The sequence below is a fragment of the Apodemus sylvaticus genome, chromosome 16 (genome assembly GCF_947179515.1).
Source record: "Apodemus sylvaticus chromosome 16, mApoSyl1.1, whole genome shotgun sequence".
In the NCBI taxonomy this organism is placed as follows: domain Eukaryota; kingdom Metazoa; phylum Chordata; class Mammalia; order Rodentia; family Muridae; genus Apodemus; species Apodemus sylvaticus.
In genome coordinates, this window is record NC_067487.1 from 74,344,740 (window position 1) to 74,365,468 (window position 20,729).

The window sequence follows — 20,729 nt, forward strand, 5'->3', positions numbered from 1 at the left end:
ATAGTATTCCATAGTGTAAATGTACCACATTTTCTGTATCCATTCGTCTGTTGAGGGACATCCGGTTTCTTTCCAGCTTCTGGCTATTATAAATAAGGCTGTTGTGAACATAGTGGAGCATGTGTCCTTATTATATGCTGAAGAATCCTTTGGATATATTCCCAAGAGTGGTATAGCAGTGTCTTCTCATAGTATTATGCCAAATTTTCTGAGGAAATGCCAAACTGATTACCAGGGTGGTTGAACCAGCTAATAATCCCACCAGCTGTTGAGGAGTGTTCCTCTTTCTCCACATCTTTGCTAACACCTGCTGTCTCCTGTGTTTTTGATCTTAGCCATTCTGACAGGTGTGAGGTGAAATCTCAGGGTTGTTTTTAATTTGCATTTCCCTGATGGCTAAAGATGTGAAACATTTCTTTAGGTTCTTCTCAGCCATTTGATATTCCTCAGTCAAAAATTCTACATTTAGCTCCATACTCCATTATATAACAGAGTTATAGGCATGTAAACATTCTCTGTTGTAAACTTCTATTTCAATTTACAAGTTGATTTTTAGTGTGAACTTGTAATGAACTTTACAACATGTGATCCTGTATTCTGAAAGATGTTTAAGGGCTGAGGTCAAAGAGAAGAGTCAGAACTGACAAAGTGAGGTGAGAGGAACTGAAATGAGAAGAACTGAGCTGAGAGAGGAAGCTGTTAGTGAGAATACCTTTTAGACAGAACTGAACTCAAGGAGAACATAGAAGTATAGACTTAGCTTTCAGAGAAGAGGCATTGAGACTAAGCGCATCACTGTGACTTCAGATCAGAAGAACAAGAAGGAGAATTCAGAGTGGAATAACTTAGAAAGTTATAGATAACAACAACAACAACAAAAAAAAAACCAAAACCCTAAGAGAGCAATGTTTAAAATGCAGACAGGAAGAGGAAAGAGAAGATGCTGCAGAGAGCAGAGAAGTAGGTAGACTTCTTACCATGGGACAGAACAGGTTGCATGGTAAGGACAAGGCTAGTTTAGTCTTATTAAAAGGAAAAAAAAGTTTTTTTTCTTACAAACATGGGTTTAATTCATTTAGCATTAAAGGGTTGAAGCCATTTTTTTCTCTATGCAATAATGATTGGAGCTCAGTTTTCTTCCAGAATGAGTGAGTTCTTTCTGCACCAGTGCTTGGTCTTTTGTTCCATATGCATATGTAAGTATGGATATGTCTGTAAGTATGTAATAGTGAAAACATATGAGTGTGTGTGTGTGTGTGTGTGTAAGTATGTAACTGTGTGAAAGCATGCAAGTTTGGCCCAATTGGATATGTATGGAAATGTATAAATGAGAACATGCTTGTGTGAAGCTGTGTATGAAATTATGTGTATGAGATTATGCATATTCTCTTATGTAAAAATTTTTCTTCCTGTGTTAGTCTCTTCTCCTTGTTTAATAGAAGTTTATTGCTCCAAACTCCCCACTAGCCCTACAAGCAGGAGGCATCTGGACAACAGGAAAAAGGCTCTAGCAAATAATCCTTAATTTCCTGCTGTTTTTGAATGAGGTACAAAGTGTCTGAGACTACAGTCTCTGGCATCAGAGGAACACAGAGAGCGAATCAACTACAATAGCATAGTAACTTAGATAACAATTTTTTATTGTACAGCTGCCTTAATTGTCTCATAAGACAAAGGATTACCCTGAATCTCACAAGACAATGTCTTACCCCAGAATTTCATAAAACCAAGACTTACCCCCTGCCAAAGCTCTTCCCCCCTCTGCTGCCTCAAGAAGATCCAACAAGAATGAAGAACCCTCTACAACCCTACCCCCACACTGGGGCTAGCATTTCTTATGGTGCCTTGAACAGGGATTTCTTGAGTTAAACCCCCAAAATTCTGTGTGAATAGCTAGGAGTTAGATCTAGGGCCTAGTGAAAATAAGTTCAGGACAAGCAAGTAATCTGAATCTGTGTGGCATGAAAGAAAGCAACCCCCCCCCATTGAAATAAAGCAACCCTACCCCCACCCCATTTGTAAGAAAGCAACTCCCCTCCTCCTGTAAGAAACTTTCCCCAATCCTGTTTGTAAGAAAGGAATTCCAGACATAAAAGAAGGCAAGGTTGCCTCACCACACCCCACGCCTAGCCTGAAAGAAGGTACTCTGGATCTATTGCTCTTAATTATTTAAGAATTACATCTGTGTGTTCAGCCCAAAAGAAGAAGGCATCTAGTAGGTTATTGATAAATAGTGTCTGTCACTTATAGTAGGAGTTTTATTGTCTAGTATTAATCACTGGCCTGCTATCTGGTACTGATCCTGTTAAGTATTGAAAGGGAGTTAGAACTTCATGGAATCCATGATCCAGGTAGAAAGTGGGCCTAGAGAAAAGAACAGAACAACACACGCCTGGGCAAGCCTGGACAGGCTGGTTTTTTTCAAGGCTGTTAAGACATTCCAGGAACTGCCCAACCATAAAGATAAGGGAACTGCCTAAACAATCCCTATTGAGTCATGAGCCATCTGGACTAACGTCCCCCACCCCTGCCTCTTTGATGTAGTTTAATGTTAACCAGACCCTCAGCTAACAAAGATAAGCCACCTGCCCTCCTACATTGCAGATCCGCTTGTACTACCTGCTGATGCAATTGTATGCCAATTCCTCCCACCAATGTTTGAATCAACCAATTGTGTGCAAGCGTGCCAACCCCCCCCCCCCCCATATAGACTCCTGGCTTTTGAGCTTTAGGGTCAACTCCTTTGTGTCCTGTGTGAGACACGTGTTGGCCTGGAGCGCTGATATTAAACTTCCTCGTGTGTTTGCATCAAGCCAGTCTCTTGTGTTTCCTAGGGTGTACGCCGACCCAAGACTCAAGTGGGGTCTCCCTGAAACAGGGGTCCTTCATTGTGGGGGCTCTTCCTGGAACCCCGCAGCACCTAGGAACCCCAACGATCCCTTGGAGGTATGTCTGTACGAGTTTTGAGTGTCTGAGTGTAGTGCCACTGTATTTGTGTTTTGGTTTTGATTTTAACAGAAAGGAGTAGACATGGAATCCTGCTCCTTGGTTAGTTTGCAGCTGCCGCTGTGGGATGTAAGGACCCAGTGGCTGTGAAAGGAGATGCCCTAGGACCGCATGCTGCAACCCTGGAGGACGCTCTGAGGGTGAGGGACAGTCAGGAGAGCCTGACCATCATTTTTTGGAAGGAAGGGGACGAAGTGCTCTTTCTACCTAAGAGAGAGTAGGGACAGAATCCCACTCCATCAGAAGTTGCATTTGTTTGTTTGTTTAACTCCAGACCTGGGCGAGTGCGTTTGGACTTATTAGTGTCTGTTTTTTGTGTTCTATTCTTGTGCTTCTTGTTTTTTGCAATGCAGTGCAGATGGCGATGACCCATTTGTCTTGACTAAGGACTATTGGATAGACATTATGGCGAGAAGACAGAATTTGTCAGTAGAAATTAAGAAAAAACCCTGGCAGACCTTCTACATCTCAGAGTGGCCTACCTTTGGAGTAGGCTGGCCACCCATAGGGACTTTGGATTTGCCTACCATCAGGGCCATGAAGGCCATTGTCTTTCAGGAAGGACCGGGATTGTACCCAGACCAACAGCTGTACATCATGGTATGGGAGGACCTGGTGCGGTCTCCACATGAGTAGGTCTGGCGGTTCCTTCCACCCTGCCATTCTGGCTCCAGGATCCTGGCTGTCCAGGAAAGTGATGCGGACAAGAAACCGAAGTCGCAGCCAAAAGAAGATGCCGGACACAGCATTTCACCAGCGCCCACCCCCAAGATTTACCCTGAAATAAAAGGACCGCTGCATGGCCTACTCCCCCACCTCCACCTTACCCTCGAGTTCCACAAACAGAATCCGAACCCTCAGCTCCACTGGCCCCCTCTCTGGCTCCAGCCCCTGAGGCTGGAGAAAGGGAGGGCCCCTCTGCAGGGACAAGAAGTCAACGAGGAGCTACCCCCAAGGAGCCAGATGACTCTACTCTGGCACTTCCCCTTAGGGCTGTCGGGTTATCCCCAGGTCCAGATGACCAGAATGGCTTACAGCTTTTGCAGTGTTGGCCTTTCTCTTCCTCTGATCTCTATAACTGGAAAATTAATCATCCTCCCTTTTCAGATAATCCAGCAGGGCTTACAGGTCTGATAGAGTCCCTGATGTGCTCACATCAGCCCACCTGGGATGACTGACAACAGCTCTTACAGACCTTGTTCACCACCAAGGAGAAAGAAAGGATTCTCCTCAAGGCTTGGAAGAATGTCCGAGACAATGCCGGATGCGCTGTCCAGACCTCCGAGGGGACAGATGAAGGATTCCCTTTGACGTTGATGCGTCCTCGGTGGGACATAACATGGCACAAGGTAGGGAACAGCTGTTCAATTATCATTGGTCTCTAGTGGCGGGTCTCAGAGGTGCCACACGGAGGCCCACAAATTTGGCTAAGGTAAGAGAGGTCATGCAGGGGGCGACTGAACCCCCTTCAGTCTTTCTGGAGAGGCTCATGGAGGCATACAGAGGGTATACCCCTTTCAACCCTACGAGCTTCCATGATTATGGCTTTTATTGGGCAGTCAGCCCCTGATATCAGAAAGAAATTGCAACAGATTGAGGGACCGCAGGATTATACTATAAGAGATGTGGTTAGAGAGGCTGAAAAAGTATATCACAAGAGAGAGACAGAGGAAGAGAAACAAGAAAGAGAGAAGAGGGAGAAGAGCGAAGATGAGGATAGGAGAGAGAGGAAGCAGGAGAAGACTTTACTAGAATACTGGCCACAGTAGTAGATAGACACAGAAGAGACAGGAATAGACAGCTAGGGTACCTGGAAGGCAGAAGATGGCAGGGGCCAAGGAGACCCAGAAGAGACAACCCACACCTGGAGAAAGATCAATGTGCACACTGTAAAGGCAAAGGACACTGGGCCCATTAGTGCCCCAAGGAAAAGTAAGGGACAAAAGTGCTGTCCCTCGAGGATGATGAAGACTAGAGGAGACAGGGCTCGGCTCCCTTCCCTAAGCCTAGGGTAACCTTACAAGTGGAGGGGACGCCCATAAGTTTCTTGGTCGATGTGGGTGCAGAATATTCAGTGCTCAAAAACCCTCTGGTTAAGATAAGAAATGAAAAGACACTGGTAATTGGGGCTACAGTGCAGAAATCCTACCCATGGACCACTTCCTGGATGGTAGATTTAGGAAAAAACTTAGTAACTCACTCATTTTTGGTTATCCGTGAATGCCCTATGCCCCTACTAGAAAGAGATTTGCTAACCATGTTAAAGGCAGAAATAACTTTTGCCCCCTCCGGACTGGAACTATCCTAGGGAGCTATGCCACCTGACCTTAGAGCTATCTTTGCAATTAGGAGAAGAATATCGGATTTATCAAAAGGAAACTACCACCCCTGAGGGGCTGAAGGACTGGCTTGCTCAGTTCCCTCAGGCTTGGGCTGAGACAGGGGGAATGGGAATGGCGAGGCAGCACCCCCTCCCATAGTGGTCTAGCTCAAGTCTGGAACCACTTCCATTAGGGTTCGACAGTACCCCATTGGAAAAGAAGCACTGGAAGGCATACGCCCTCATATCACCAGGCTAATCCATGAAGAAATCCCGGTCCCCTGTAAGTCTGCTTGCAATACCCCCCTCCTCCCAGTAAAGAAACTGGGAATGGGTGACTATCACCCTGTGCAAGACCTTAGAGAAGTCAATAAGAGAATACAGGACATATACCCTACCATACCAAATCCCTATGATCTACTCAGCATGCTGCTGCCTGAACGAGTCTGGTACAGTGTTAGATCTTAAACACACTTTCTTTTTCCTGAGGTTACACCCTAATAGCCAGCCCTTCTCCCTTACGACTTATTCCGGGTTCGAAATACTCCTGGAGCTTCAGGTCTGACACCCTTTGAACTAATGTTTGGTGTACCCCTGCCCATCTATATGACTGTAGAAAATAGAGCCTGTTCTGATGTGTTTTCCTCCTCAGTTCTTCCATCTCCCCTCCTAGCTCGGCTGAAGGCTCTCAAGATCGTGAGAAAAGAAATCTGGGAGCAATTGAAAGAAACCTACATCGCTGGTGACTTGCTGGTGCCACACCAGTTTCAAGTGGGAGGCACAGTCCTAGTGAGAAGGTACCAAGCAGGGAACCTTGAACCATGGTGGAAAGGACCCTACCTAGTACTGTTGACTACACCTACTGCTGTGAAGGTAGAAGGAATTCCTACCTGGATTCATGCCTCACGTGTCAAGCAGGCTCCCCCAGGGACTGACAAAGATGAATAGACCCTAGAAAGGACTAATAATCCTCTTTAGCTGTGCCTGTGTCACAAGGACGACTCTGAGGGGAGACTTCAACCCTCACACTCCAATTCGACAAACTTGGGAAGTGCTCAATGAGGAGGGGAATGTCGTTTGGTCAACTGCCGCAGTGCATCCCACATGGACTTGGTGACCGGACCTCATGCCTGATATTTGTAAGTTAGCAGCGGGATCACTTTCCTGATACTAGCTATTACCTTGTACCCTCTACTGTTGGATGGTGGGCCTGTAACACAGGGCTTACCCCTTGTGCATCAACTTGTGTCTTTGACCCTTCTCGTGATTTTTGTGTCATGGTTCAGCTTCTACCCTGAGTTTATTATCACCCCACTTCCTACCTAGAAGATAAGTATACCAGAGAGAATAAAGAGAGAGCCAGTTTCCCTAACTCTAGTTAGGATGCTGGGAGCTGGTCTTGCAGTGGGAGTAGGGATAGGCATGACAGCCCTAGTTGAAGGAAGACAAGGAGCTCAGTCTTTTCAGTATCTAAAAGAAGCCATAAATGAAGATTTAGAGATGCTAAAAAAAATCCATTAATACCTTAGAGAAATCTTTGACCTCCTTATCCGAGGTAGTGTTACAAAACAGAAGAGGTTTAAATTTGTGCAGCCTTAAAAGAAGAGTGTTGTTTTTATGCAGACCACACAGGAGTAGTCAGAGATTCTATGCAAAAATTAATGGAAAGACTTCAAAAGAGAAAGCAAGAACAAGGAGAATGACAGGAATGGTTCGAATCATGGTACTCTAAGTCCCCATGGATGACCACTTTATTTTCTGCTTTTGTGGGACCTATTCTTATTATATGTCTGGTTTTAATCTTTGGCCCTTGTTTAATAAATAAAAGCCTTGCTTTTGTTAGAAATAGAGTAAATGCAGTACAGCTTATGGTTCTGCAATGTCAGTATCAACCCATAGTTAAGGTAGAAAAAGAATATGATTATCATCCCTCACAAGGGGACACTGATTTCTAGGATTCTAAGATTAGAATTATTAAGAAAGAGAAGAGGGTAAAATGAAAGGGAGTTAGAACTTCACAGAATCCATGATCCAGGCAGAAAGTGGGCCTAGATAAAAGAACAGAACAGTACAAGCCCGGGCAAGCCAGACAGGCTGGTTTTTTTCAAGGCTGTTAAGACATTCCAGGAACTGCCCAACCATAAAGATAAGGGAAGTGCCTAAACAATCTCTGTTTAGTCATGAGCCATCTGGACTAACATCCCCCACCTCTGCCTCTTTGATGTAGTTTAATGTTAACCAGACCCTCAGCTAATAAAGATAAGCCGCCTGCCCTCTTACATTGCTGATCCGCATGTACTACCTGCTGATGCAATTGTGCGCCAATTCCAATCGCCAATGTTTGAATCAACCAATTGTGTGTAAGCACACACGTCCCCATAAACCCCTGGATTTCGAGCTTCAGGGTCGACTCCTTTGTCTCCTGTGTGAGACACATGTTGGCCCAGAGCTCCAATATTAAACTAGCTCATGCGTTTGCATCAAGCCGGTCTGTCGTGTTTCCTTGGGTGTGCGCCAACCTGAGACTCAAGTGGGGTCACCCCGAGATGGGGGTCCTTCAGTATATATAGTTTGCAACTATCTGCAGAGATTCCAACAACTACTACTAGCACCTACATGAATCAGGATGGGGCAAAGTAAATCTAGAGACAGAGTTTTTTACAGATATTATTAGCATACTCTTAATAAAAGAGGCATTAGGTTTAACACTAGCCTTTTGACTGACTTTCTTCAGTTTGTACTAACAGTCAATCCCTGGTTCCCCGAAAGGGGAAATGTAGATGTGAATACATGGGAGAAAGCAGGGTTAGATAGTAAAAACTGGATTACAGAGAATGGAGGGAAAGGAATGCCTCTTCCAGAGTTTACTGTTTGAAATGTGCTCTAGAAAACATTAACAGATGATAAAAAAGACTTAGGTGCTCAAGAGGCATCAGATTTACCTCCTCATGAGTGGACTGCATTATTACCATTTTGCTCAGGACCTAAGAAAACTGTGCATACCTAGACAGAAAAGTCTAAGAAAAGTCATTCATGAGAGCATAGTGATGATTTAGAAGAGGAAAAAAATTAACCTCAGAGGAGGAATCTGACTCTGAAAAGAAGTTAACATAATAGCATCAGCATGAGTGGCCTACCATGCAGTATTTAAATATAAGTCATTCCACAAGACCCCCTGAAAAACATAAAAAGAAAGCAAAGGGGCCAATCAGATTTACTGCTGGTGCACTCTAAACTCAGCAACTGCATGAATCAATATGCTGTTTCCCAGTGAGTATGGAGAATAACAAAGAAGATAAGTATCACTTTTGGGAACCTTTAGCTTTTAAATTGCTTATGACTCCTCATGATTGTTTTAAAATAGCCAGAGACAATCTAAACAAAGATGAATTTTTACTGTGGACAGGTCAATATAAGAACTGGGCTCAAAAAGAGTTACCTAAGATGTCTTAAAAATAAAAAAGAGGACAGTGAAAGAAGAGTTAACATAGAAAACATTTATTGGCATAGGGGAATGGTTTGAAGAAACAGTTGAACAAAAAATGACAAAGGAAGTTCTAGTAAAAATATCAGCTGCAGCACAAGAAGCTTGGAGATGCTTGCCTAATAGGGATACACATACTAAAAAGCATGCTAATACTGTTACAAAAAGCAGAAAAATATTTTGAGGAATGTTGCTCAGCTGGTAGAGGCTATGGAAAATACAATTCTTAGCTCTAACAGTGTGAGGGACCTACCTCAGGCCCCTCAAACAATAGAGGTAATTCAACAACTTCAGGTGCCCAATTCATTTGTCAAAGAAGATCTATCTAACAGTTACTGCAGTTAACCCCAGGCAACACAGGTCTGAGAAGCCACAAAAATATCTACTAATGACATCTCCTCAAACAGGTTATCTTAACTTTTAAGATCTTAAAAGAAAATTTTCCTTACACAAGAAACCTTTGCATAAAAAAGGAAGCTAGTGAAAATATCCATTGTCTTTAAAATAGTAAGGACAAGCCCCTTTCTAAATATAGCTATTTTACAATTTTAGCCCCAACTTTCAGAATTACAAGTCTTGCTTCAATTTAGAATTGCCTTTTTTCTATTGTCCAAATTCAAGTTCATTCTATGCTTCTGGGTTTTATACATGAAGGTAAGGATTAATTTAATTTCTTAATAAAAGCTCTTTGCCTTTCCGACAAAGGTAAATTAGCCAAGTTTTACATTGCAAATCAACTTCACACTCAATGAGATCCTCCTGCAATCCTCCAGAGCTGTCAGCTAAGCTTGGGAATTAACTGCTGGTGAGCCTGGGTTTTTGTGATTTAAAGCAGACAAAGGTTACATATGTCCTGTCTTTTGAAAAGCTAACCTTTATTCCTGTATGTACATACAAATAATTCTCATTATTATCTTTGCCTTTTCCTAACTTGGGAAACATTCAAAGTTATTATACAGATTAAGAAGGGAAAATATTTTTGTTAGATGATTTGGGGTGTGTCAAGTCATCTTTTAAGTGGTTCCAAGACTGAAAAAAATTAGAAAGAGATCATATTAATTATTATTACTATTTCAACATTAGAAAATCTCAACTTTATCTTAATAATTGTTATGACTATTCGTGCCTTTTCTTTTTATTGTTGTTGTTTGTTTGCTTGTTTGCTTGTTTTGAGACAGGGTTTCTCTATGTAGTCCTGGCTGTCCTAAAACACTCTGTAGACCAGGCTGGCCTTGAACTCAGAAATCTGCCTGCCTCTGCCTCCAAGTGCTGGGATTAAAGGCAAGTGCCACTGCCACCCAGCTATTCATGTCTTTTCAAAGGAATACTTTAAAGAAAAAATTACAAAATTTTATAGATCAAGACTAAGGAAAATGCTAAAATGTCACATATGAAACCAAATGAGAAAAATAAAATCTATAAACTTTAGAAGAAAAAAATAAAAGATTCATATTTAAAAATGAAAAATATACAAAGATGATAATGCTGTAGGAAAGAAAAAGTATTAAAAACAGAGACAAGTTTTAGAAGAAAATTTGCAAAATACAAATTCTAAATAACATTGAAATAGACAATAAGAGAAAGAGAAAGAAAAGCCAGAACACACACATTACCTTGTAAGAAAACTGCAGGGGAATATATCTCTGATAACTAACCTAAAATGATTTCCCCAGACTTGAAAAATAATTAGCAGTAGATTATTTCAGCAGAGAAGCCCAGAGGGCTATTAAGAATTCACACGAAAACTTATTGAGGCAGAGGATTTTAAAAAAGTTTAAGGAAGCAATAATGAATTATTCACCATATGTCAAACGTATAATAACTGGTCATCAATGGGAGGAGAAGCCGTTGGTCCTGTGAAGGCTCCTTGCCCCACTGTAGTGAATGCCAGGACAGAGAAGCAGGCATGCAGAATGTGTGGGTTAGTGAGCAGGGGAAAGGGGTATGGGATTGAGGGCTTTTGGGGGGGAAACAAGGAAAAGGCATAACATTTGAAATGTAAGTAATGAAAATAACTAATCAAAAAAAGAAAGAAAGAAAGAGAGAGAGAGAGAGAGAGAGAGAGAGAGAGAGAGAGAGAGAGAGAGAGAGAGAGAGAGAAAGAAAGAAAGAAAGAAAGAAAGAAAGAAAGAAAGAAAGAAAGAAAGAAAGAAAGAAAGAAAGAAAGAAAGAAAGAAAGAAAGAAAGAAAGAGAGAAAGAAAGAAAGAAAAAGAAAACACAGGACAAATAAATAAATGGGCCTCACTTCCACAATGGGAATGAGAGACCCCAACTCAACATTTTTAGACCCCTAGCAACTAGCCTAGCACTGAGTCACTGAGTAACTTTCCTTTCTGCCCTCAGCTTGAGACCATTGGCCTCAAGATTACCCTAAAGATAGCTCACCCTGCTCCCAGGAACTAGCTCACCACATTCTTAACACATCTGATGACTACACTCTTGCCCACCCTGTCCCAGGAACTAGCTCATTACATTCTTGACACATGTGATGACTGCCCCAATGTTTAGCCACACAATGCTCCAAGAATGTTTGCTCAAGCTAATCTGTAACCTTCCATTAAGCCACGACCTTTTACCCAACTTCCTTGTTCCTTGTGACTTTTCCCTTTATATACCACCAGTTTCAGTTGCTCAGGGTTGATCTCCTCTGACCCTGCATGGTTACGAGCTCAACCCCAGTGCACTGGTTTCTGCCGCACCCCCAAATAAATCTCATGTGCTTACATCAAAAATGATCTCCTGTGAATTCCTTGGGTGTCACCTCATCCTGAGACTTGAGTGAGGTTCTCCCCAACTTGGGGGTCTTTCAGGAAGACTACTGAGGCAGCCAAACTTCTGTCATTTCTATTGTTTACAAGCTGTTTTATTATACTTTCTGCATGATTAAGTTACATTTGTTTCCTCTTAAGTCTCTGACGGGGGTTGAAGACTAAATAGTTAAAGCTTCACATTATCTTAAGTTGTTAAGGATACAAGAGTAATGCGTTATGTCTAAGAAGATTATTTTAGGTTTGTAATGAAAATCAAGATAGAAATTTATTTAGGCATAGAACCCTGAATCCATCATATCTAATATTAATAATAGAATATTTTCTCCTAAGTTGCCAAATATATACGGACTGGACATTATGAATATATATGTTACCTAATAGTTTTCAAAATTGTGTTATACTTGTTATTGCATATATTTTACTATTGTTTAAAAAATAGCCTCTTCCTGAGCTAAAATAGGGAATTATAAAGAAAATACTTTGCCTCTTGTATGGACATGTCACCTGTCAATGAAAACAATATATCACCTATAAGAAAGGGTAGAGGACAAGGTTGCCCAATTTGTAGGTGGAAATAATCTTTAACAGAATAAGGTGGGAAGAATCTCTGGAGAAGTGGTAAGGTCAGACTCACAGAACCTGAGCTGAGGTAGTCAGCCTCAGCACAGAATGTAGACTAACATGAATGAACCCATTCATATTAAGTTATTCATTTTAAGTTATCTTCTCAGGGCGTTGACATAGCTTTATGGCCTAGGTATTTGTAAATATGTTTTTAGTCTGAGTTGTTATTATATGAGCTTTGAACCAGAAGAAAAAACACATATTTTAAAACACGATTTCTGGTTGCCTACCTTTTGGAGTCAAGTACAATGAGAATCACATTGAAAATAATGTTCCATCTAATGAAGAAGTATTTCTATATATCATGTAAAAAAAACTGGAAAATAATGATTTCATGGATAACTTATGTCTTGTGTGATAGATCATTTTGGAAAACTGAAAAAACAATATCGTTATAAGTTTTCTACTTGAGAAGCTTTACACAGTAGTGTGTGTGTGTGTTTGTATGTGTGTGTGTGTGTGTGTCTTGTGGTTAGCACCCATTCTACATCACATGAGAGATAATTGTTTCATGGTTTAGAGAAATAAGTAGAAATTACATGCATTAAAATAATCATATAATAGAAATATACACGAGCTTACATGTACAATAGTCATTTCCCAAAGATTCTCTAAATTTACAAATGTTCATCCATTAAGTGATGGGTATTAAAAGAAGTATATTTTCAAAGCTGCAATTATAAATAGATTATATTATTATAGAAGACTATAAATCATAAAAATAAACATAACATACTTGATAATATACAGTACAGTAGATAAACCAAATCTTTTATCTCCGTGTTGTAAAATTATGATTTATTGAAGTTTTCTATTTATTTGTTATTATTTATAGCTCAATGTACAATTTTGAATATTTCTTCCAAAAATATTATATATTTTAAGAAAATTACCAGTAATAATTATTAAAAACAGAGCAATGAAAAAAAACAGTAGAAGATTGACAGACAAAAAAAAAAAAAACCTGTAGAACTTTGTATAATGACACAAAGAATTATAAAAACAAGAGTGCAGTGATAAGTTTCATTCTTTGTAAACTTAATTTATTGTTCTCTTAAATAGCAGTTCAGGAATCTATCCAAAAGTGATTTACTCACAATTTTATTAAGTAGAATTAAAAAATAATCAACTTTCTGAGAACAATTAATGAGAAAATTATTGCATGAAATTAAATAAACAGATTTTCTACAGTGATTGCTCTGTCAGAATTTAATTAATTTAGCTACATGATTTACGTGTCTGAAAGTACTTACATTTTCTATCATGTTTTGTATTCCTTTATACTTCATTTGTGCTCCTTTTATACTACACATTTTGTATTCTTGTATGTGACTGTTTTCTTTGTCTTCTTTCTCATTTATAAGTTGAATTTGACTCTGAGATTTTAGTATTAATTTGAGTCAAATTCATTCACATCAGTCTTCTGTGCTGAGTAAAATAGATGAATTTGAGATGTTTTTAGACTCTAAAATAATTTATTTAGATATAATTTTCTGTTTGTTTAATTTCAGCTAAATTAAAAAATATGCAAGGAAATGGATTTTCATATTGTCTTGACAAGGATCTGACTATCTAACTCAATTGTCAGGAAGATTATATTTAATAGTTGCTATTGCTTTCCATGCATTATCTCATATGCCTGGTACTTCTGCAGTTCATTGAAATATACATATTCAATCTGAGCTATTCCCATTTATCACTCAATAGAAATAATAGAGGTAAAATTACTGAAACAGAATAAATGGTCATATTTACTTCATAGATTTTAAATATATTTCATGTAAGATTCAAAGAACTAGAAACTGGGTGTTAAAATTAAATCTCTTCTTATCTACATTCATTTTACAAAAGGGTGTATGTAAATGATTCATCTATAAATTTCTTAGGAAATATTTTCCCATATTGAGTAAACACAACAAGACTTAATTGAAAATTAGAATATAAAATAGCTACACTTTTTGGGTTAAATATTGTATTAGCTAAGTTAGATAAAACATAATGTATTTAGCCAAAGTAATTTAATAATTTTCTTGTTAAGTATCTTCTACTTATAATTAAAACATTAACATTTAAAATATATTTTAAATAAAAAGACGAATTTATGCTGATATAATGAACTGCTATTGGCATTCATATATTTCCATAACTATTTATTTCAACATTTACATTTTTTACATATGATTAAATTCTTTAATTTACCTCATCATCATAACAATGTCTCTAAAAGTAATAGAGGTATCAAAACATTTAAAAATTTTGTATAAAATACATGTTCTTATAGAATATGTTTTTATTATAAAAAGTTCTTTGTAACAACATGTTAAGTATGCCTATATGTTTATAGGCAAATGACATTTGAACAAAAATAGAACTTTCGACCAAATATAATCCTTGAATATTTTATTTTAACAACAATCTTTCAAAACTGTTTAGGCCAAATGTGTCCCTTTGTCTACTAAAATATGTACTGATTATATAGGCTACTGTTTCTACAAGTTTTGCTAACACCTTAGTATATGCTAATAATATGAAAGGTGTTATAAGAAGTTTCTTTAGAATGTAATGAGAACCTAAGATATGAGCCATTTCTTAAATTTTCATTTCCTATAATAAACCAATACTTTATTCTGATCTAATTTCAAGAAAATATATTCATATCTACATATAAAGTTTGTAGTTCATATAAAGTCTCCTGAATGTTAACTAATGCAATCTGAAATTCAAGTTATTAAAAATATCTTATGTTTATTTTAATACTTCAATCACATTCAAATTGCTAATTCACAGTAAATATCAATAATAAAGTGAACTATATTTACTTAAAAGCTCAATGTGAAATAAAAATCTGTTTAAAGTTTGTCTTGTTCCTTTGTGGATTTCACCTCGGGTACCCTAAACTCACTCATCTCTCCCTCCCCTCATCCCTAACCTCTACCCTTGCAAGCTTCCCTAAGTGAGAGAAAGGGAAAAAAAGTGTCATTGTGGAAGCTGTAGTATCACAGTGTGAAGCACAGTAAACTCTTTTATGAACACTTCTTTGCTTGTAAATATTTACTGAAATGATTCTTTGGTCTGGTATGAAGCCTCTGGCTTTTGCCCCCTTTTGTTATGCTATTATTACCTTTTGTCCTGAAGTGTCTGTAGTTTTAGATCTGTAGCACACAGCCCTTCATGTACTCCTGCAGTTTAGCCTTGATATAGCTGTTGGGTGTGAACCCATTCAGAGTCCTGGATCTCAGCCAGAGAAATATTTGAGCTGATCTGCCTGCTGACTCTTGTGCTCTCGTTTGGCATACCAGAAACTCTGATACCAGGGCCAGCTCTACAGGGTTACCCAGGAAATATTTTGTCCTGTGCCCCTAAGTGTTGCACCCAATGAGAAACATGACCCTTTCTCCCAATCTTAAGACTCCAGTATCAGTTATCTTGTCTGTGATGGATGGTGAAGGCAGAGGGATTGAAGGTGCAGTCTGTACCACTGCGCAGTAGATAAAAACTGTGCCAGTTCTATTACTCTAATATCCATGGGGCTAGCTCACTTCAATCCCCTACATCCAGGGCCAGTTCTATTGTGCTGCCCATGTGAAATTCAGGGTCTCCCTAATGGTGCAGCTTGTCAGGGGCAGGAACAGCTCTTCTGTGCTGACCTCTGGGCAAGCCCTTTTACCTTCCATTGGTGGAATGGGGAGATGTTGGGGTCTTGTGATGTGTTTACTCATATGCTGATTTCTGTGCCCTGAGAAATAGTTACAGTCTGGGCACCAGCATTGCCAAAAATATTGAGGATCTCCTGTATTCATATGATACAGAGTATGCTCCCCAGTTTTCTCAGATTGGTTAATATAAGACCAGCCTGCCAATGATTGGGTAGAGAAGAGTAAAAGGCTAAACTTCTAATCCCATTGAGGGGTCTGAGAGAGAAGTGTCAGGAAAAGTTTGCCACAGGGTAAATGAGGGTACAGAAGGAAATGGGCAAGAGGACAGAAATGGTCAAGGGACAGAAAGCTAGCCCAAGACAACCATTAGTAAGGTAATGCAGGCATTTTGGGAATCACAGGGCCAGACAGAATAAGGAGTTGCCAAGGGAGTTATTTCTCCATGAAGAGAGAAAGCTACAGCAAAGTGAAACAGGGAGAAACTATATAAAAACTATTTGGGTTGTGTGGCTAGAAAATAGATAAGATAGCATAGAGGATTATAAATATCGATCATAGTGCTTAAAGATTCCTAATAAAATTAATAAGTTTTAATCCCAATTATTGGGGACATAGCCAGGTGAGAAAAACTGCCCCTCTTAAATTTCATTCTGTAGGGTGAGGCTGGACAGAGCACTTTTTTGCCCATGTTCCTTCATAGCAGACAAGTTGTTAAGCTTATTTTCCCATGATCATTCTCTCAGGACAGCTCAGCCCCAATAACCTACCCCCATGTGAGACAAGTGGTAGTGCTGGGTTTCTCATGCTCACATTCTTGAGAGAGTTGCTCACCAATAACTCCATAAACATGTTCATCCTTCTCTCCAAAGTATTTCAGCGGGCAACAGTCAGGGTTAGCTCTCTTGGTCTACTAACCCTTGGGCCACTCTTCTACATGGCCCAGGTGAAGGGTAGAGCCAATTTTGCACAGCTCTCAGATTTCATGTTTCCAGCCAGCAGACTGGCCTTTGGTAGTTGCAGAGTCACACACCCAGACATGGTCCCCAGTGACCGCATAGGTCAGGACCCTATCACCTGCCAACTCCTGCTCTTCATATTAGGCTGTTCCTTACTACTCTCCAAATAGTAAGTACCTCCAGTTATGCCTTTCTTTATTGTACCCATATACTTCTCCTTTTCTTTCTCTTCCATTTCTCCACCAGTTACTTGTTCTTCTTAGAGTTTCCAGTGTCTCTGAGTTTCTGTGGTTATCTTGGAAGTAGTCTCAAGAGTATTATGCCCTGATCATGCATTACAGTGTCAGGCAGAGGTCATCTCAGACATTGTCTGGATCCCAAAAGGCCTGCACATCACTTGACTGATGGCTGTCTCAGGTAGCTCCCTATCCAAGTCCCATGGTGCCAGTCTGGCAGTCATTTCAGGCTTGCTTCTTGTCCAGTTTGCTTGAATCACCCCATTCAAGGGTCATCTGTCCAGTCTCACTCCCAAGGTGGGCCATTAGTCCAAGGTAGGGTTCTTCTAGTCTCTGGTTTACTTTTGGTCCTAGGAGATATCAGGACCTATGTGTTGCCAGACTGGTGGTAATCTCAGGCTAACTCCATGTTTGAGCCTCCTGGTGCCAGAATTTTGGTAATCTCAGGCTCCATTGTTTCAGCGCATGTTAGACTGCTAATTATTCAGATGTTCGTAGATCAAAATACTAAACATAGACATAGCCTATCTCTGATCTATGAACTACTGATGCACAACCGACTACAGTGGCACAGCAGCCACACCTGGAATGCTTCTAGGGATTAAGGATGATCTTTTATACCAAAAATATACAAATATTTTTCTGAAAGTATCATACCGAAAATATATAGACTAGGGTGAAATAAATCTTGATCCTACATTACTTAGAAAGGAAAGCTGAACAGTTATATTGTTTCAGTTTAGGTTAGGCTAAATTTTTTTCCTTACTTAGAAATTGCCATTATAGAGAGAAGCAATCATAATTACATATCTCTTTGAATGTTTAAGCCTAGACTACAATATCTTTCACATTTTAAACACCTAAGTCCCTACTCTATAGCTGAAGTATAACAGTATAATCATTTAATAATGTAAGAAATATTTACACTCACATAAATGCTCACATAAATGCATACACATGTTTATATACAAGGAAAATTGAAAACATACATTTATTGTAAAATAGCAGAGCAAAGACAATTTTAAGTACTTTTTATTTTTTCTACTTTTATATATTTCAACCTGACCACAGTTTTCTCTATCTCCTTTCTTCTTATTCTCTCTACCCACCTCCCATCTTCTCTCAAACCACTCATCCTCTATAACTATTCAGAAAAGTGCAGGCCTTCTAGGACATCCACCAACCATGGTACAAGTTACTTTAAGACTAAGCACTTCATATGAAGCCTATGTGAGAACCCAGTGGGAAGAAAATGGTCCCTGAAAACAGACAAAAGACTTAGAGTACTACTATTTCCAATATTAGGGATCCCATAAGAAGACAAGACTCTCTGATGATGATTATGCTAGGCTTCTGTCTAAGAATATAGCAGAACATATTTAAGAATTATTTGTGTTTTTTTTTGTTTAGTTTTGTTTTTTGCCATTTTGCCAGTAGCATTTGGTACTATCATATGCTTATCTGCTATATGGCCTCTGGTTTCTAGCCCTCCAGGTCATACTGTGGTTGGAATCTTGTGGCCTGGGTCTCAGGCTGGACCAGTCATTGAATTGCCCCTCCTATAATTTCTGTACCATATTTTCCACAGTACATCCTTGTACTGGCTGGTTTTGTGTGTCAACATGACACAGGCTGGAGTTGTCACAGAGAAAGGAGTTTCAGTTAGGGAAGTGCCTCCATGAGATCCAACTGTGAGGCATTTTCTCAGTGATCAAGGGGGAGGTCCCTTGTGGGTGGTACTATCTTGGGGCTGGTATTCTTTGATTCTGTAAGAGAGCAGGCTGAGCAAGCAGGGGAAGCAAGCCAGTAAGGAAAATCCCTCCATGGTCTCTGCATCAGCTCCTGCTTCCTGACCTGCTTGAGTTCCAGTCCTGACTTCCTTTTGTGATGAAGAGCAAGGCAGAACTGTAAGCTGAATAAACCCTTTCCTCCCCAACTTGCTTCTTGGTCATGATGTTTGTGCAGGAATAGAAACCCCAACTAAGACAATCCTATAGACATGAAAAAGTATAGGTCAAATTTTTGTGGGTGAGGTGATATCCAAATCCCTCTACTGGAAGTCTTGGAAGGTTAGAGGATATGGCTGGATCAGACTCCATATCTCCATTTATTAAGAGGCAAACCCTTATTAAATATTCTTATTTTATTTTTTATTTAATTTACAATTATCTTACTTCTACATTCTCTCTTCTCTATTCTACTTCCCATAATTGTTAGCTATCTTTCTTTGCAATTTCACAGCTTTTTATAAAAAAAAAATGCCTGGTGGACACATATATGTATAGATACATCAACCTATATTTTATATATGTATAAATTCATATGCATATGTATTATATAATATGCTGTGTCTGTTCAGAGATACCCAATATATATCTTTTTAGAAGATGATTCTAATTAAGATATCTTAGATAAATAAAAATTCCTTTATTAAATAAGAAATGCAAACATTAGCCCATATAATCCTCATACTTGGTACAGGGTAACAAATAAGAGGAGTCACTCTTGGTAATGATTTACTCTCCTCCTCTCCCCAATTTATTTTATAGTTAGTTGACTGTAATTCTTCATATAGTGCTGGAACCCTATCAGAATCTGCCATTTAGACATGAATTCAACTTTTTTGCCTCTTGTTTATGCAGCCAAATTGTTGATATTTTATACATGCAATTTGCATATCATAGGTAGAATGTGTAATCTCACAGCAGACTCTGAGGTCTTCTTACACTTACAATCTTTGCTCCATTTTAATGAAAAATTAGGTGCACAGAAGGAATAATTTATTGATACAGAAGTTCTCACACTATATTTTTATTTTCCTCTATCCTTTTTCTCTTCTTTTTTCATCAGCAATCAAGTTTTTTTTATTTATTCGATATATTTTTTATTTACATTTCAAATGATTTCCCCTTTTCTGTCACCCCACTCCCCGAAAGTCCCATAAGTCATCTTCCCTCCCCCTGTTCCCCCATCCACCCCTTACAACTTCCCTGTTCTGGTATACCCCTATACTGCTGCACTGAGTCTTTCCAGAACCAGGGGCCACTCCTCCATTCTTCTTGGACATCATTTAATATGTGGATTATGTCTTGGGTATTCCAAGTTTCTAGGCGAATATCCACTTATCAGTGAGTGCATACCATGATTGATCTTTTGAGACTGTGTTGCCTCACTTAATATGATGTTTTCCAGCTCCATCCATTTAGACATGAATTCAACTTTTTTGCCTCTTGTTTATGCAGCCAAATTGTTGATATTTTATACATGCAATTTGCATATCATAGGTAGAATGTGTAATCTCACAGCAGACTCTGAGGTCTTCTTACACTTACAATCTTTGCTCCATTTTAATGAAAAATTAGGTGCACAGAATTTCTCTAAGAATTTCATGAATTCATTTCTAATGACTGAATAGTACTCCATTACTTCTTATATTAAATGGAATAGAACACACAATGAGAGATACAATAATATTTGTACATAAGGAGTAGAAAGAGAATACTGATATTTAGCAGTGTATTTCTATGTTATGGGAGACTTGAAGTTGCAAACTTAGCAATGGTTTCCAGGAAGAGTATAATTTTTTATAGATTAAATACATTTAAGCTATAATTTAATATTAACAAATATATACTGTACCTAAAAGTATTCTCAGGTTTCAATTAAGTATTACAA

At 39.0% G+C, this 20,729-nt stretch overlaps 1 pseudogene; it reads right to left on the reverse strand.

Moving 5' to 3' along the window:
- Window positions 1–17,518: 17,518 nt before the first annotated feature.
- On the reverse strand, window positions 17,519–17,659 carry LOC127667154 (uncharacterized; annotated as a pseudogene).
- Between the last annotated feature and the right edge of the window lie 3,070 nt (window positions 17,660–20,729).